Raw genomic sequence first — 19,976 nt, forward strand, 5'->3', positions numbered from 1 at the left:
TCTATTGTGCCTGTAGTTTTATTCAGATATGATGTCAGGGTACAGCTATATGAGGCAACAGATAGGAAACCAAAGTGATACGTCTATCCAGGTCTAATAGACACTGTCCACAGGGGTCTATCTTGTACAGTGGAAAAATCAAACACATTAAGCAGCTTATTTAAATGATAGTATTTCAGTGAGTCAAGTGATCTTATTGGTGAGCCAATTTGCACTTGCTCCAGGTCTGCAAGTATGGTAGCATTGCTTGAAAATGGTGTTTTACAGGAAAGAGGTAAGGGCTGGGTGAGACACTGCCAACATTTTCTTCCTCCTTTTTCTTCTGCATATCACCTTCTCAGCCTCTCTTTTTCTGGTGTCCATTCTTCTAGCTGTTCCTGAAACACTGATTTTTCCAAAAGTCTTTCTTTGCTAAACTTAAAAGTAATGCTACAAAGACCCATGGAAAAAATGTCTTCTTTTTAATGATTCTATTTAAAATACTTGATTTCTAGGCTTTTATGTCAGTAGCTTCCTGTCCATCTAATCCCCAATTTACCAAAGTGTCCAATACTTAATTTGCTATGGTTTTCTTAAGATAGGTGTTTTACTTCCATACATGGTCATATCAGAGCTAAAGAGATGACATTTACCTTAAATCCTTCACTTTTCGGGACACGTCTAATCCATAGCCATGTCCTTTGATTCCACCCACTCAGTGTTTCCTGTGACTGTCATGTGTTCACACAACTGTAATCCCCATCTGCTCCCATAATGTGGGTGTTCGGAGAGCCCCAGCCTCTACCCGCACCTTCCCACCCAGTTCTCAGCTGTAGCCACACTTACTTCTCAGCAGCACAGATACTTCTAGTCTTATGAAAGTCTCTGAGGATGAACTAAGTCACTCTTGTTTAATTAGATATTTCTACTGTTCTTGTAGTTTTACTCTATAGCTTAAGGATATTTTACAGCCATTATCATCATATAGAAGTCCTGCTTACTTTTATTTCATCATGCTGAAATATTTATGTTTTCCTGGGTGTCCCATTGTTCATAATGATTCCCTGCCTTTTGTCATAATATAACATCCTCCATTCCACACTCTTAGGAATTTATGTGCTTACTTAAATTTTAATACTGTCCCCACATATACTGGACCACTTAATAATCAATTTTAAAAATAGTTAAATACCAACACCTAGGAAATTTGATTATATTTACTTGCTTTCCTGTGATTTTTCTTTATTTCTGTGGTTGTGTTATTTACAAGCAGAAGGATGCTTTATCCTTTCTCTATATGCAGTGAGTATCAGGGTCTAATGCAGTCTGTACACAATAGTGAATAAATGAATGAGTAAACCAGAAAGCAAGCCACTGTGAAGTTTCCCTTCACATATGCAGCCTTTATCAGAGAGAGAAAGCTCTCTGCAGAATTTCTAACTGCATGAATGCTCAAGCTATTGCATGTTGACAGCCACAGATTATCAAAACGCTAATTTATATCACACTGTCTAATACAGTGATAAAGGTCATTGAAATATCATTATATTCAATAAAATTTATCTGATGCTTTGAGACTTCCCTCCCAAATTTGTCCACAGCTCCGGGGATGAGAGGTTGGAGCAGACCTCGGAGCCAAGGCATCACATTCTTGTCTTTAATTCTCAGAGCCTCTCTCTACAGTCATGGTTAATAAAAAAGAAAATAATGGAAAGAATATAATTTGACAGGCACCCTCCTTTCCAGACTCAGAGCTAACCTGCTGGGGAAGCAGAAGCCCTGGCGTGGAGGACAGTGAAGAGCACTGGATGCCGGTGCAGGTGGCGCACAGTAAGCCCCTGGGCCGCTGGAGGGGCAACGCTGGAATCCTCCAGAGAACAGGTGAGCGTGGGGTGTGCGGGCCCATGGACAGGACTGAAGGAAGCTCACCACATGCTGTGCTTTGTTCTGGTGTAGAGAGGGCTTGGGGTCTTTCCCCATCTGGGATTCCCGGCATGGTCTACCAGGGACGTCTCCTGTCGGTGGGAAGGGAGGTAACTGGAGGGCCTGCGCGGGAGGGGTGAGCACTGAGGGCCTGGTGAAACCCCAAGTTTTGTGTAGTTCTGAGTATATCCCAGCATAACCAACACGATCATGTCCCCCTGGAGAGTGAAAGGGGATGGAGCACTCAGAAGAGAACAGGTGCTCAGGTGGTCATGGATGCAGCAGTGATTTCAGGGTGTGCGTCACGGCGGAGCCTGCACGGCACAGGCTGTCGGCGGCCACTGGGGACGAGGAGAAGCTGACTGCACACCTTCACTGAAGCTAACCAGAGTGGGGGTGGGCGGTCCTCTCCTGCCTCCCCCGTCACTTTCCCCAGACCAGCCCTGTGCAGGAAGACGTGATGAGTCTGGGGACTCAGGTCTGGAAGGGGCAGGTGTCAAGCCCTGGTTGGCTTTAATGTACATTTAAATGACTGACAAAACCCGTCATTACTAAGTGCACCTGGAAGTGGCTAGAATACAGTGTTTTTTTCATTGGGACAAAGTGATTTTTAAAATATTTGCTAAGATTATTCACAGAGTGCTAAACATACACTTACAAACTTTACTTTTCTAGCTTGTGAAAAGTGATATCTTCTAAGTGAAGAATCATGATTTCTCTATCTTAATTTTTAACACAAGGGTCCTCCAGTAGGTCTCCATTAAAATCAGGAATAAATAAAGATGTTCATAATTATCAATCAAAACTTGCTGGCCAATGCACTAGAAATTAAGTAAAAGATGGGAACACTGAAACCAAAAGAAGTAAGTCAACTTTTTAAAATGAGCAGACCATGGTCTCATTTCTAAATTTAAAAATAAAACTATGAAGTGCACTAATAGTACATGTTGTATAAATATTTAATCAGAAAATTAATAATTGTCCAATATGTCAAAAGTATTCAAACCTTTGATGTCAAAATCTTTGGTTAACACTAGCAAATTCACCAATAATATATTACGAACCTTCTAATAAGACAAGTGCATAAACACTACACACATCACTGAAAAACTTCAAGGATCCTCTTAATGAGGTGTGAATAAATTGAGACTCATGTCATCTGTCCCTGCAAGAAGATAATTGTTTCAAAGAATAATCTCTTCTCTAGTTGCGTTATAGTTTAGCACAGTCACATAAATATCTCTAACAAATTTGCTATATTGAACAAGTAATTCTGAAATTTTTAGGAAGATTAAACCAAAAGTGCTAAAATATTGATACAACTCATCCTAAAACATAATTGAACACTTGAAGTGATTCTAAAATAATTCTTACTTGCAAAGAAACCGTTTTGGAATTTTTAAAACTGCATGAACTGTCATTAAAATGCTATAGGTTAATTCGAAGTTTGTGTAAAAGATCAAGTTAGATCTTTGATTCCTATACAAAAATGTATAGGTGGATTAAATAATTAAGTAGAATTAAAAAGCATTAACATATATAGAGGATATTCCAATCATCTCAGAATGGGTAAATGCAACCCACATATCAGTGAGGATATTATAGGAGAAAAGTTTTGATTATGTAGAATTCAAATGTTTAAATTATAGTAACTATCAAAAATGATTAAAATTAGTCACTAATGGAAAAATTAAGTTCTTGAGAACACTGAGGAAGAAAGGATATGTCTAATAAGCATATCTTCCATATGATAATTCTAAAACATTTAATATGATTTTATTCATTGCATTTAATAAACATGTTTTCAGTAAGAGGTGATTGGGAAGCTCACTGAACAATTGGAAATTGCCAGGTAACAGGTGGAAAAAGCATTTCAGCTCACTCCAGATCAAACACTTGAAGGAAGGTCAGGAAGAGGCTTCCTCCTTTTTCCTAATTTTTATGTTTCAGTCAGGGGCTTTAATGTGCCACTGGGTTACCTGAAGGCTTTTCTAGTCGGGCAGGGGATGCGTCTCCTGAGACCACTGGTGGTATTCTACACGGAGGAAAAAATTCTCTGGCAAATATTCTTCTGTGGCCTGGATCAGTGGTTTGCTTGTGCATAGAATTTCTAGATTTTGACCCAATTCATTTACCCTAGCCTCTGGTGGGTTAGGGAACTAGATTCTCCAAATTGGCTTGTTATCTGAATTCCCAACAGCTGCGTTTTAAAAAGGAAGATTCTGAATATTTTATATTCATTGTCTGTAAGTACATAATTTCAGCTCCTGAAGGCTGAATAGGAAGGACCATCCTTATATCCAGAAAAACACTAAAAGTATAATGACAGATAATTTTTACTTCAGAGAGCCACTTCTTCTTATTCAAAGAAGGGATTTACTCTTCTCATGTTCTGCATTTCACTCTTAGAGTTTAACTCCTAACTTCTATTCCCTCTAAAATGTGAACCCACTCATCTACTTCCCCAGTGGTTTAATTACATCTTGTGAATTCCACAAATATTTAAACCATTCCACTTACTGTGCTCCTTTTCTGTTACCAGTCCTTAGTTGGAATTTATGACCCAGTGACATTATTTGCTGATGGAGATGGTGTACTTCAGGAGCACTCAGCAGGAGGTATTTCCAGGGCCAAGGCCATCTAAGGACTGCATTCTCAGTAGCAATGAAGTCCAGACCTGAAAGGCTTAGGAAATGAAAGAGCTCAGCACACAAATTTTTGCTGTACTCATTTTTTTTTTGCCTTCAGTCATGATTTTACATGAGAAACTAAATTATCCTGATTGTATTAGTGATTTGATTAATTTATTATCAAGTACATGTTGGGAATACACTAATATAACTGACCTGTGAGGAGGACTGATGTTTGAGGTTCAGTGGCTGAGCCTTCTGGAGGTCAACTTGTAGTTTGGCAAATCAACACTCAAGCTGAGAATGCTGTTTAATGTGGTAAATGTGCAGAGAAGCAGCAAAAGATGCCCCCAGCATGAGGAAAGGGACCGCACATTAACATGGGATCAAAGGGGGCTTTCTCAGGAAGTGGAGGCCAGGATGCAGTCTGAGAAATCAAAGGGGAAGGGAACCATTTCTTTCTGAGACTGAGTTGAGTCCTTGCTGTGCTCAACACAGTCTCCTCATAGATCCCACTTTCAAATAGTGTATCACACAGCGATAGGAACGTCCCAGTGAGCATGATACAGCTTTCAAGTGTACATGAAAACATGTTTTCCAAAAGGTCAGCAATAGACTCACTCACTTTTAAACCTGGAGGTATATATAATTTCCAAAAGAACATGTTACATCTAGAAACAGAAAACAAAATATATATACACACACACACACACACACACACACACACATATATATACATATGTATATGTATATATACGTGAGTGTGTAGAGTTTGCCCCAAACATGTATATGCACCTTCCTTTATTTAGGGACTAAGGAGTGCCAAGCAGACGGCCCAAGCAGAGACAGACCCTCAGGAAGGAAGGTGCGCCCAGTGTCCCAGCTGTGACCGTCTTCCTGAATTCTTCCTTGACAAATGTCCTGGATCATTGATGACCTACCTCCTCCTGTTCAGGCTATTCAGGTGTTGTTCTGGCCTCTGTTCCCAAACCAGCCTGTCCAAGGACATGCATGCTCTGTTTTCCTTGTTTCATTTTTTTCCTTAAATATTCCTGTAAAGACTATACCCTGACTGCAGGCTTCATGGGGTGATTGGCCTTCCTTTCTCTGTGGGCACAGAACCAGTTCATGAAGGATTTGGTCCTTCAACTCCCTCACAGCCAGCATGGGTATAATTAAGTTCCTACTGCAAGGGAGTGAAGTGAGTGGTTGGCTCTTCCAAAGGAGCTCATGCGTCGTGATGCACAGTGTGTGTGAGCAGTTGCTTTCTCTTTTGTCTGTCCACTTTTAATTTTTTGAGGACAGGTTTCCATCTTCCACTGCAGAAGCAGCAGCCTGAGTTGCAGGGCAACTACACTGAGCCTTTTACTTCTGAGAGATGTTTACCAAAAGTAATATGCATTAAATTACAAATACCTGAAACTCAGAGATGGAGATTTTTGAGTAGCTGTAGAACTAAAAATTAGCAGTGATTCTATTCCTGTACATCAGTAAGTTTGTTAAGAAAGAAGTAGATACTTTGTTTTTCTATGTAACTCTACACAGAGAGGCAGTGATAAAATTAACACATAGAGGCTGTGATGTAGAGAGATACTCAAGCCATTTTGTCAATTTTTCTAATTTCTAGCCATGCAACAAACATATCTAAAAGAAATGGAGATTAGGACATAACAAATACATAACATACAATCGGTACACAGATGAGTTTTATCCCTATTAATCTGGTCTCACCTGAGGGAACAAGGCTCACATTTTGCATCTAAGCCTGTCCAGGTGGTGAGATACAGAATGGAATCTCCTCAGTCCAAGGTCAGCATGTTGAAGGGCGTATGGTTCTGGGGATGTGGGTAAGTGAGCCGGTTCTTCCCATATAACTATTAAAAAATGTGCCGGGTGGAACACGGAAGGCCATCTGGGAGAATGAGACACTGTGTTTGGCTCTCTAGAGAGGTTTCCTAGGAATATTTTTGCTGCCTGGAGAGTTTGCTGTCATTGGAGAGTTTTATTTCCATGTAGAATTGCCTAAGATTTTTCAGGGCCCCAGTCAGGGGTTATTTAAAAGAACTTGAAGAAGAGTACTTCCTGAGGGGACATGAAAATACTGATTAGTGCAAGAAAATGGAAATAATATCCACAGAAGAGGCTCATAATACCAGGCTCAGGTGATAGTGGAGAAAGTGTTCATTAGGATGGTGTGAAGAGTCTAGTAGTTTTCAGAAGTAGAAATGCTTCAGAGGCATGCAGGGTGTTTGGGGAATAGATATTTACACATATGTAAATATAAAGCATTATGTTTACCTGTAAAACCAGCTAGTATGGAAAATGCTTGCACCTTTGAAATAAGTTCATAAACACACACACACACACACAGGAATATAAACTTAAGAAGTAGAGCGTAGGAATCAGAATTCTAAAACTCTAGGAAATTTTATTATATGAAGGTGTGCATCAACCTGAAACCCTAATAAGGAAAAAGAACACAAGTAGGGACTCAGATCTCTTGTGACTCCTTCCTGTCATTGTGCTTCCAGGAATACCACTGTCCTGATGGATAAATCCATAGTTATAAGATGTTCTCATCTACTCATAACTTGACTTTTGTTTTGTCTGTGAGATTCATTCATATTGTGCATGTGTTTATAATATATGCCTTCTTATAATAGTCCAGCATAGAGTCCTTTCTGATTGCTGTGAAGTAGTCCATTGTAGAAAAGAAAAAAAAATGTATTTACATATTCTACTCTGAGGGTCACTTGGGGTTTCCTATCTCTTTTTGTGAATGTATGCATTTCAGTGGGATATATAACGAATAGGAGAATTGTTTATTTGGGGTACATATGCTCAGTTTCATTATATAATAAGGAAATATTTTTTTTCCTCAAAGCAGTTGCTGAGAATAAGGAAGTAGTCATGTGTTAAATTAATACAAAGAGGTTTGGATGTCCAAATAAAGACTATGCATCAGTTGAATGGATAAAGAAGATGTGGTACATATACACAATGGAATATTACTCAGCCATAAGAAAAAAACAGATCCTACCATTCACAATGACATGGATGGAGCTAGAGGGTATTATGCTCAGTGAAATAAGCCAGGCGGAGAAGGACAAGTACCACATGATTTCACTCATATGTGGAGTATAAGAACAAAGAAAAACTGAAGAAACAAAACAGCAGCAGAATCACAGAACCCAAGAATGGACTAACAGTTACCAAAGGGAAAGGGACTGGGGAGGATGGGTGGGAAGGGAGGGATAAGGGTGGGGAAAAAGAAAGTGGGCATTACGATTAGCATGTATAGTGCATGGGGGACATGGGGAGGGCTGTGCAACACAGAGAAGAAAAATAGTGATTTTACAGCATCTTACTACGCAGATGGACAGTGACTGTGAAGGGGTATGTGGGGGGACTTGGTGAAGGGGGGAGCCTAGTAAACATAATGTTCTTCATGTAATTGTAGATTAATGATATCAAAATAAAAAAAAGATTATGCATCAGTTCCCACAACTAGAAACTGGATATTTAAAAGTCCATTGTTTGTTTATGGAGAGAAGTGAAGATTTGCAATTATGAACTTCTAGGATGATACTCAAAAGTAAAATGGTTGACTGACTTCTCAGGTACATCTTACTTATCTGTGAGAATCAAGTGCTTTGTGCTGTTTGCTCTCAAAATTTTTTTTTTTGTACAAATGACATTTGACTAATAGATCCTGTAAAGCCTCGATAAAAGTAGATATGTGAAAATGTTAGACCACATAGTTCATGTTTAAACATCAGTAGAGGAAATTAAACCTGCTTGAATGCTCACTTTTTGGGCAAATTGTGGACTGAGATTTGGGCAATTCTGGACATTCATCCTACTCAGGTAGAGACTAAAACAGGGAGCACAAGAGAAATTGATCTTGGATTCACCCAACCTCAGAGTCCAAGGTGAGGAATGTGCTTTCGTTTATTTTCTCACTGTTATCTCCCATTGATGACCAGAAATCCATGTCACAGACTCTAAAATAACCAAGGGTGTGAAGAGATATGTTAAGTCAACTACAAAGGCAAGACTATATCACTAATAAAGACCCTTGAAATGCCCCGGATTGGATGGCACCACTGAGCAGTTATACTTCTGGGAACTGTGGGAGACTGGCGATGCCCCCCTCGGGCTGCTGTGCTCTGTTCTCGCTGTGTCGCTGTCTCCATGGCGATGTGTTTCTGCATTCTGTGCAGCTCCAGACCTTTAAAAATAGCACAGACCAAAGAAACCAAGTATCTTGATTGAATTTGTGTTTATTTTTCCAACTTTATTGTGATGTAACTGACACACAAAACCGTGTAGCTTTAAGGTGCACAGCATGATGATCCGACACCTGATTATATTGCAGTGAATTTCCGCCATAGGGTCCAGGAGCATCCATCACATCACGCAATCAACACTCCTTCCCTGTGGAGAGACAGGTATGATCTACGCTCTTCGCAACTTTCAAGCATATAGTACAGGGTCACCACCTAGTCACCAGGCAGTAGGCTGAGCATCTTTCTGCAGGTCGTCATTTAGGCGGCTCAGCCAGGAATGGAATCACCGGGTTTGCTTTTCATCTCTATCTCCTGCTCATTTCAAGTTGGTAGCTTCAAAGCCACATGGACTAGCGACACCTTGTAGACACTGTGTTCTCTACATCTTATGAATCTAAAATTGCTTACTTAGTCTGCTACAAAGGTTTACCTTAAGTTTTAAAAACATGGATATGTGGGAAGCTTTGATAATCAGGACGCTGAAAAGCATCTCTAGAAAGTAAGGCATATTCTCTTGCCTTGTTACTTAGAGAGGGTCCTTATTCTGGCATCAGCATCAGCTAGGGTTTTTAGAAAAGCAGAATCTCGGGACATGTGCTAACAGAATCCACACTAGAACAAGTTTCCCAGAGGAATCCTTGGCTTAGTATACTCTGACCCTCTTCCATCTACAGGAATATATCGGGTGCAGTTATTAGAAAAGCATAGCAAAAAGCATTACATTTATTTACGTGTAAAACAACCTAAAATGGAGATTGCTTGCATCTCTTGAAATACACTGGGAATATGTGCTAGTTGGTTCCCAGGGGATTATGTGCAGCAAGAGAGTGCTGTCTTATTCTTCAGGAATATTGCCGCGAATTACTCTTACAGGTAATGGTGCCCAGGGGGCCTCTGAACAAATTTGCAAAAGTCCACCCTCACCCCGTATCTCCTTTATTTTATCATTTAAATTCTGTTGCTACTCAAGATATGACCAGTCTTATCACTAGATCCCCACCAGTCCTTTGTGAGCCTTCCTTGAACACATGGTAGATCAGGACCTTCAGGTTGACAAAGGCTCTCCTGAAATCTGATACCTTATGTCTCCTGAATCCAAGTCAGATTCTTTCTTTAAGGTGTGTCATTATACTTTTGATTTACTGTGTACAGCTTCGGTTGTCAAGAGTCAGGTAACAGAGACATATACAACTAAAATAAATAGCTTTGAAATGTAGCAACAAAATGTCAATATCTTATAAATCATATGAAAGAAAGAATATGGTAAATTGGGGTCCGATTGTGAAAAGTTTTAATTTAAAATTATTTTTAGAATAATTATGTGGTGGCACTAATATTCATTAATTCAACAATAGGCACACATCATGTATTCCTGGCTAAACACTGCAGTAGCTATGATGAAAGAATATAAAATAAAATGCAATATTAATGTCATGAGTTTAGAGTATGTGTAAGTAGAGATGATTCAGAGTGGATATTCTTATCAAAGTAAGTCAGATTTTTAAAAAATTATTATACAAAATACTGGAAAATTTTAATTTTAATCAACCAAAGCAACAGTTCATACCCAAAAGAAAACTTACAAGTAAATCAACGTTCATTTATTTATTTCCTCTTTCATTGAAGTATAGTTGATATACAATATCATGTGGGTTTCAGGTGTACAACATAGTGATTGACAGTCATACACATTACAAAATGCTCACCACAGAAGGGTAGTTACCATCTGTCACCATACAAAGATATTACAATATTATTGGCTATATTCCCTATTCTGGACTTTTCTTCATGATTAATTTATTTTATAAGCGAGAGTTTGTACCTCCTTATTTCCTTCACCTACTTTGCCCATCCACCAGCCCCCTCCCCTATGGCAGCTACAAGTCATTCTCTGTGTTTGAGCCTATTCCTGTTTTATTTCTTTGTTATTTGTCTTATTATTTTAGATTCCAAAATATTTAGAGATTTCATGCAATTCAACACACAAAAAAATAATACAATTAAAAATGGGCAGAGCATATTAATAGATATTTTTCCAAACATGTTTATTGTTTTTGATATATTTTTATTGAAGTAGAGTTGATACACAATATTATATTGCTTTCAGGCATACAACATAGCAATTCAGTAGTTAAATTCATTGTAAAATACTTTACCAAACTAATTCATTTACTATCTGTCAACACAGGAAAATATTACAGAACTATTGACTATTTTCTTTATGCTGTGTTTTCATCCTTGTGACTAATTTATATTATGAATGAGATTTGTGCTTCTTTGTAACTTTTACCTGCTTCCCTCATGTACCCCAGCCCCTCCCCCAGGGTAGCCACCAGTCACTTCTCAGTGCTTATGAGTCCTACTGCTGTTTTCTTCATTTTGTTTTGTTTTGCTGTAGATACCACATTTAAGTGAAATCACATAGTATTTGTCTTTCTCTTCCTGGCTTATTTCACTTAGCATAATACCCTTACTTGCCATATTACTTATTCACATACCATAACACCCTTTGCAATTCCCTGATAATTGACAATGTGGAGCATCTTTTCTTGTGCCTGTTGCCCATCTGTATGTCTTTGGAAAATGTCAATTCAGCTCCTCTACCCATGTTTTTAAATCAGGTTATTTGTTTTTTGGTGTCCAGTCTTATGAGTACTTTATATGCTTTAGTGCTAACCTCTTATTGGCTAAGTCATTTACAAATATATTTTCACATGCTGTGGTTGCTTTTTGGTTTGTTGATAGTTTCCTTTGTTATATACAAGCTTTTTAGTTTGATTTAGTCCCACTTGTTCATTTTTATTTTGTTTCCTTTACCTGTGAAGTATCCAGAAAAATATTACTTATGTTTATGCTCAAGATATTTTTGCTTATGTTTTCTTCTAAAAGTTTTATGGTTTCATGTTTATATTTAGTTATTTAATCCATTTTGAGTTTGCTTTTGTGTATGGAGTTAGACAGTCATCCAGTTTCATTATCTTGTATGTAGCTATCCAGTTTTCCCAACACCATTTATTAAAGAGACTTTCTTTTCCCAATTGTGCATTCAATTCTCCTTTGTCATATAATAATAAATGTATACACTTGGTTTATTTCTGGCCTTTCTATTTTGTTCCATTGATCTATATGTGTGTTCTTGTGCCAGAACCATGCAGTTTTGAATACTGTAACTTCATAGTATAGCTTGAAGACTAGGCATGTGATGCCCCCAGCTTAGTTCTTGTTTCTTAAGATTGCTTTGGCAATTTAGGATCTTGTGAAGTTCCATATAAATTTTACAATTATGTGCTCTAGTTCATTGAAGAATGCCTTGGGTCTTTTGGTAGGGATTGCATTGATGCTATAATTGCTTTGGGCAGGATGGCCATTTAATAATATGAATTCTTCCTATCCCAGGGTATGGGATAGATTTCCATCTATTTGTGTCTTCTTCAATTTCCTTCATCAGTGTGCCTTATAGTTTTCAGAGTACAGGTCTTTCACCTCTTTTGTTAGGTTTACTTCTAGGCATTTTATTCTTTTTGATTCAATTTTCAATTGACTTGCAATATCCAAATAGATCAAGTTGTATATATTACTACTTTCCCTTCCTGCTAGTTAATTGTTAGTATATAGGAATTGAAGAGATTTCTGTGTATTGATTGTGTATCCTGCATCTCTGCTGAATCCAGTTATTAGTTCCAGTAATTTTTTAGTGTAGACTTTAGGGTTTTCTCTGTATAGTATCACCAAGCCTGCTCTATTTTTGAGGCCAGTATACATGGTCCTGAATTCCAGGAAGAAGATGGTAGATGTATTATTTATACATCTAGTCATTTGCATCACAAATTATAATGATGAAGGATCGGATCCATTGGAAGCATTCAAGGGTATATACAGCCCTACCTTTGTAAGTAATTTCCCCTAAAAATATTTAAGGATATATTTAAGAAAACCATTGCCAGAAAGGAGGCACAGCATTCATGTGACTTTAGGTATAGTTCAGATCTCTTAATAGCTTCTGGACTATTGAGATAATATGTGATTTCATTTAATTGTTTTTAAAGAACTTTATTTAAGCATAATTGTTATACCGAAAGTATTACACACTTAATATATACAACTTGATCTATTTGGATATTGCACACACCTGTGATGCTATCTCCATTATCAAGGAAATAAATACACCATTGATGTCTTTTTTGGTTTATATGCAAAGAGCACTTGATACCTTCAATGTTAACAGAACTATAAGCACACAACATGGTGTCATTAGTTATGTTGAGCTGTAGATCTCAATAATTTAATCTTGCATAACTGAAACTTCATAGGTCATTGAAATTTATTTTCACCATGGGAAGTTTTTAAATGCTGTGAATTTTTAAATTCTTAAATGTAAAATGGGGGCAGTATAATTAATCCATAAAATGAATTGAAGATGAAATAATTCATGCAGAGTGCTCAGTCCAGTGAGTGGAAGAGCACAGCGATGCTGCACAGGTCATAGTTATCATGAGTGTCTCCTGACCCATGCTCCCACAGTGGGGCAACAGCCTCTGAGGAGGCCTTGCAGCTGAGTAGGACCTTGAAGGAGAGCAGTGTTTCACCACATGCTCACACTGAGGTGAGGGCTCAAGGGTAGCACTTAGCCTTCTGCTGTCAGCACTGCCCCATCTGAAGGGACCAGGACATGGTCTCAGGGGGGCAGTTGTTGTGTGAGGAGTGCTGGCCCCTAACAGGATGGCGCAGTTGAGGGGCAACGGCTTGGAAACCGGGGTGTCTACACAGTCATCAGGCTGAGGTTTGGAAAATGTAATGAGCATTTGTAACCCATTGAGGGAAAAGGAGAAGGACAAGGAAACTGATACATTTTCAGAATGATTTTCAGGGTAAAAAGAGAGGACAACCAGATAAAACTAGAAGGCTGATCGTACCCAGTTCCAGATACCACCAGGTGGAGCAAATGGCAGGAAATGTTATAATTAACAAGGCTAAGCGTGATTTTTCCATCAATATGGCTACATAAGTTCACTAGGAATAACAATATAACCTCAGAACATAATAATTACATTTCTTAATAATGACAGCTTAAATTTAACATCTCAATGTCCCGGTGTGAGGGTTTTGCTCTAAATTCTAATTCACTCATGCTTGGATGTGCACCTCTATCTACATCACGACTCCTTCCCCTAAACTTCTTCCCCAAGTTGAGGAGAAAAAGCCAGAACATAATAAAGACTTCTTAGTACTGAGGTTGAGGTCAGTTGTCAGTTTAAAAATCGCTCAGTGCCCACTCTTGATATTATATATTCTGTGATTTTGGACAAATGCATAATGACATGTATGCACATTATGGTATCCAGAGTATTTTCATAGGGCCTGCAAATCCACTGTGCTCTGCCTATCATTCCAACCCAAATCCCTGTCAACTACTGAACTTTTTACTGTCTCAATAGATTTTCCTTTTCCAGAATATCCTGTAGCTGCATTATACAGTAAGGAGTCTTTCCAGATTGACATCTTTCAGTTGGTAAATACGGATTTAATTTCCTCCATGTTTTTTCAAGGTTTAATAGCTCATTTCCTCTTATACTAAATATTACCCATTGCCTAAATATACCAGAGTTTATCCATGTTCAAGTTTTGTTTGTACATAAGTTTTCCACTCCTTTGGATAAATAACAAGTAGTGTGGTTACTAGATTTTATGCTAAGATTACATTTAAATATTTTACTAAAAATCCCTCCAAACTGTCTTTCCTAGAGGCTGTACCATTTTCATTTCCACTAACAATGAATGATAATTCATGTTCATCCACATTCTTACCAAAATTTGTTGTTCTCGGTGTTCTGGAGTGTGGTCATTATAATAGATTTGTTGTGATTTCTCATTGCTTATATTGCTTTCCCTAATGATATGTGATGTAGAAGATCTTTCCATATGCTTAATGGTCATCTGTATATATTCTTTGGTGTTTTTAAGATCCTAGGCTCATTTCCTCATCAGGAACATAGAAGGGATATCCTGTTTTACCAGTGCTTTTTAACATACAGTATAACAAGTCATAGCCAATGCAATAAGATAAGAAAAGGAAATATAAAATATACAGATTGAGAGGGAAGAAATAAAACTGTCTTTGATGATGGCATGATCATCTATATGGAAAATCTTTTTATCCTTGTTGAGTTTTAAGACTTCATTGTACATTATGGATAATAATCCTTAATTAGTTTTGAATTTTGCAAATATTTTCTCCCAGTCACTAACTGTTGTTAGTTCATTTATGTTTCTAAAACAAAAATAGTATAGACTGGGTGAATTAAGAAAAAAATATATATTTCTCACAGTTTGGAAATCTGGGAAATCCAAGGTCAAGGAGCTGTTAAGGGGTCCTTTTTGTAAAGGTTCTACTCCCATAATGAGGACTCTGCTCTTATTACCTAAGAACTTCTGAAAGGTCCCACCTTCAAACATTGTTATGTTGGAAATTAGGCTTCAAACATGTGAATTTCAGAGGGCACCAGGCTTCGGTCTACAGGCCTTATCTTTTCATTTCCTCAACAATATTTTACAGAGCATTCATTTTTAATTTTAACAAAGTCCAGCTTCTCAAGTCTTGCTTTCATGGTTCATGCCCTAAAAGGGCATTGCTAAACTCAAAGTCATGTGGCTTTATTTCATATGCAATCTTCTAGGAGATTTAAAACTTTGTGTCTTAAATTAGGTTGATGATCCATGTTGAGTTCACTTTTGTGAAAGATGTAAGGTCTAAATTTAGATTTATTTTTTTGCATGCCATTGTCCAACTGTTCTTACACCATTTGTTGAAAACACTGTATTTTCTCCATTGAAACATATATGCTCATGTCTTTGCTCTTTGTCAAAGGATTGGTTACATTTATGTGGGTCTGTATCTGGGTAGTCTGTCCTGTTCCATTAACCTATTTGTAAATTATTTTGCCAGTGTTTTAATCATGGTAACTTTACATTAAATCTTGAAGTATGGATATTTCAGCTAATTTTCTTCTTCTTTCAATATTGTATCTATACTGAGCTTTTTACTTTTCCAATAAAATTTAGAATCAACTTTGTCAATAACTACAAACTAACTGGCTGATAGTTTGAGAATTCATTGAATCTGTAGATCAAGTTGGAAAGTCCTAACACCTGAAAATATTGAGTCTTCCTGATCATGAACATGAAATATCTCTCCATTTATGTAGTCTTTAATTTTATTCATCAGAGTCTGTGTTTTTTTTTTCATATAGATCCTTTACATATTTGTTAGATATATACATAAGTATTTGGTTTTGGGGATGCTAATGTAAATGGCATGTTGTTTTTATTTCAAATCCATTTGTTCATTGTTGTAATATAGGAAAGTGATTGATTGCATTTGTTAAACTTTACACTGAAAACTTGTTACAGTCATGTATTAGTAACAGAGGTCCTTTGCCAGTTCTTTCAGACTTTCCATATAGATGAGCATGCCTTCATTGAATTAAGGCAACTTTATTTCTTCCCACTCTGTATTTCTTGTACTTCTTTTTCTTGTCTTATTGTATTAGCTGTGACTTCTCATATGTTGTTGATACTGAGTGGTGAAACTGGACTTCTCTGCTATATTCCTAGTCTTAGAGGGAAAATTTTAAGTGGCTTACCATTATGTATCATTTTGCTGTAAGTTTTTTATATATATCATTTTCAACTTAAGGAAGTTCTGCACTATTCCTAGTTTATTGAGGCATTATCTCTTTTTGAAATCATAGAAGAGGTTCTTGATAAGTCTGATATCTCAAAGAATTGGGTTTCATATGTATAGTGATATGGGAAAGAGAAGAGAGATTAAGATATTTTATGGCTCTTTGAATATTTGGTCAGAGGGGCAAATGAGCAGTGGAGAATGCATGGTCTGTGTGTGTGTGTGAGCACAAATATTTGTTCACACAAACACAAAACTCACTGTATAACATTGAAAATTATTATCTGCTTTTAAAAATGACATGAAAGAATAATTGTTCAAATATGGAGACTTGTTGATTTTTCAGGAATTTAAAATTGTACTTAAAGTATAACTCATAATCTATCAACACATTACTATCCCTAGCAAATGTACATAATTTTTTATATGGCTGTGAAGAAAGAAAATCATTTTAAAAATATGTCATTTGAAAATATGGAATTTGAAGAAAGGAGGGAGATATTGTATGTGTGTTTGGGCCAAAATAAAATAGGGAGTTTTCATAGAAAAGGGCATCAAACATGCTTTAGTGTAAATATAGACAAAACATTCAGATCCTGTATTTCATCTCAAGAAGTTTTATTTGTTTATTTTCTTTTACTGCTCTGCTCATAATATTCACTTTATCCTTCAAAAGCTCAAAATAGTTTTGATAACTCTTGCATTTTTTATCTGCTAATTTCATAACTTATGTTATTCCTATTGTTAAGTTCCCAATAATGGGTTTCTCCTGGTTATATGTCTCAATTTTCTGCCTGTTGACATCTCTAGTCATTCTTTTCTTAAGATGGGCATTTTTTTTAACATGAGCATGTGATATTTAATGTCTGGGTTTTATCGCCTTAATTTAAAAGTGTTGTGCTTAAATTTTGACTGGCATTTAATTTACTTGCAGATCAGGTTGATCTCTTTGAGGCAAAATTTTAAGCTTGGTAGATTGGATAGGAAATAGCCTCCACCCCAGTTATATTTTCAAATATATTTGGATTTGATCTTTCTGGAGTCTTCCACCAATGCCGAACATAATCTCCTAGGACTTTCTGGTTTAGCTTCAAGCTTGAGTAATTTTTCTACCTTGTGTGGGTTCTTAGAATCACAAAGTCATAGTTATCTTGACTTTGTGGACTTTTATTCTGTGTATAAAATGTCTATCAATGATAAAACCCTCAACAAGACCCCAGTGTAGATTCTGAGTTTTTGTGACAGCCCTTGTATGTAACTTCTTTCTTCCTGCCTGATAGTTTACCAATCGAGCTGCCTCAGCATAGTTTAATGACAATATTTTCCTCAAATCATTGACAATGTAGGATTCTGAATTTTAGTTCTCTGTCCCTACAGTCATGAAAATACCACCAGGCTGTGAGTAGAAGTTGTATAAGATCTACTATTTCTTTTTTCCCTTCAGAAAACACATCCCTGCATGGCCTTATGTCTGTCATTTATATACTTTTGTCCAGATTTTTTTGTAGTAAAAGGTAAAGGCCAGCCCTCATGGATTAATTATTCTCATATGTGGAAGATAGGATATTGTATTTTCTAAAAAAAAAACCCTCTAAATTAAATTCCAGGTGCTATCTTTATTTGGGTGGGAGTGAGATTGAAGAATAAAAAACTGTTGCATTAGGAATAAATCCAAGGAATGGATGAAAAGTAGTACAAATTCATGTGACTTTAGGCAAGGAAGAAAGTAAAGGATGTCTCCTGGGTCTCCATGTGGGTGATGTGCTTCAGTCCTCCCCATAGTTAGATGTCTACACTTGAATAACTTCACACTGATGCCTTCAGTGATGAAAATATCTCCAGTATTAAAGCTCATCCCAGAAGACCCTCTTCTAAATAATGTCTAGAGTTTATTATATTGTTTAAAATCAAAATCTATCTTTGAATTCCAGCTTTGCTGATTTTTCATTTACAACCTTGAGTAAATTATGTTACTTTTCTTACATTGCATTTATTTTTTAAAAACTGGCTGATATTAGCAACCACTTGGTAATGACAAGGTACATTTGTTCATATACAGTTTTTTTTGCCTCACACATTAAACGTACAAAAAAATCTTACCCTTTTATTAATGCTGGACCAAATAGTCAAAATACAGCTACTGTTTCTCTTTATTTCCAATCAGTTTTATTTAATATGAACAGCTGGGCTAGATTTTTTCTTTACTCAGAAGTAAGTAATTCTATTTAAAGATATATATATATATAGAATGAGAAAAGTGATTGAAACATATTTCTGAAGGAAAAAAATACAGTCCTCAAGAGCTGCCAGCATGCTATCTTGTGCCATCCAAGCCAAAAATCTCTCCTCTTCATTTTTTCATTTCTTTCCATATTAATTAGTTGACAAATCAGAGCACAGTGGCACGATGCATCCTAAAGGGTTTCTCAGACATCCCCACTGGGAATGCTGTATGCACAGATATTTTCCTGATCATATACACCTTTCGTGTCCCAGGGAATATCTGTGTCATCACAGTGATGAACAAAGACAGCCACCTGCACATGTGTGTATTTCTCCCTGAAGAATCTGTTCTCCTGGATGTGTGCTATGCCTCGGTCACTGTGCCCAAGGCCATCAGCCATCATCAACACCATTACGGGTTTGGAGGATGTCTCCTTCCTAAATGTGCTGCCCAGCTCCACCTGTTTTTCACCCTGGAAGCCACTGAGTGCTTCCTGCTCACAGCCATGGCCTATGACCACTGCATGGCTATCCACAGGCCCCCTTTCTATGGGGTCACCATGAGCAGGAACATCTGCAGGGAGCTTGTTTCCACTGTCTGGATTTGGGGGGCTCTCTATTCCATCCCCCATGCCAGTAACACCTTCTCCCTCCCCTTCTGTGGACCTAATATCCTCGATCACTTTTTCTGTGACATTCCTCCTATCATGAGGCTCTGCTGTAAGGACTATTGTGACAGTGAAGGACTGAGTTTCACCGACAGCAGTGCATCATCCTGGGAGCTTTTGTTCTCACTCTGATTTCTCACGTATGCATGTTTTCCACCATCACCAGGATCTGGCACGTGCAGTGCCACTGGAAGGCCTTCTCTACCTGCTCTTCTCCCCTGACCACCACCCTCCTGTTCTGTGGGACTGGGAGCTCCAAATATCTGAGACCCATCTCCAACTATTCGCCTACCAAAGGGAGGCTGACCTGTCAAGTACAGTCACCAATACAATGTCAAGTATTTTTTCAATGGAGAGAGATCTGTTGAGGTTATAAAACTACCATGCAATTAAATGAAGCATTATATAATAGATTCTTAGTGACTGGAATCCAAAATACATATAAAAAACTTCAATAGTTTCATTTCTCAAATGAGCTTACAAACCAGATCCCAATTAGTTGGTTTATTTTCATCTCAGCTGATTGAAATCAAGGAGCTAAGAGGGCCAAGAAAGCCATTTTACTTATTTAGATTCTACTTAA

General features: G+C 37.4%; 1 pseudogene; it reads left to right on the forward strand.

Annotated features, from left to right (window-relative positions):
- Positions 1-234: 234 nt before the first annotated feature.
- LOC118935001 (olfactory receptor 10A3-like) lies at positions 235-19,761 on the forward strand (annotated as a pseudogene).
- The last annotated feature ends 215 nt before the right edge of the window (positions 19,762-19,976 follow it).

Source organism: Manis pentadactyla, chromosome 13 (assembly GCF_030020395.1).
Source record: "Manis pentadactyla isolate mManPen7 chromosome 13, mManPen7.hap1, whole genome shotgun sequence".
NCBI lineage: Eukaryota > Metazoa > Chordata > Mammalia > Pholidota > Manidae > Manis > Manis pentadactyla.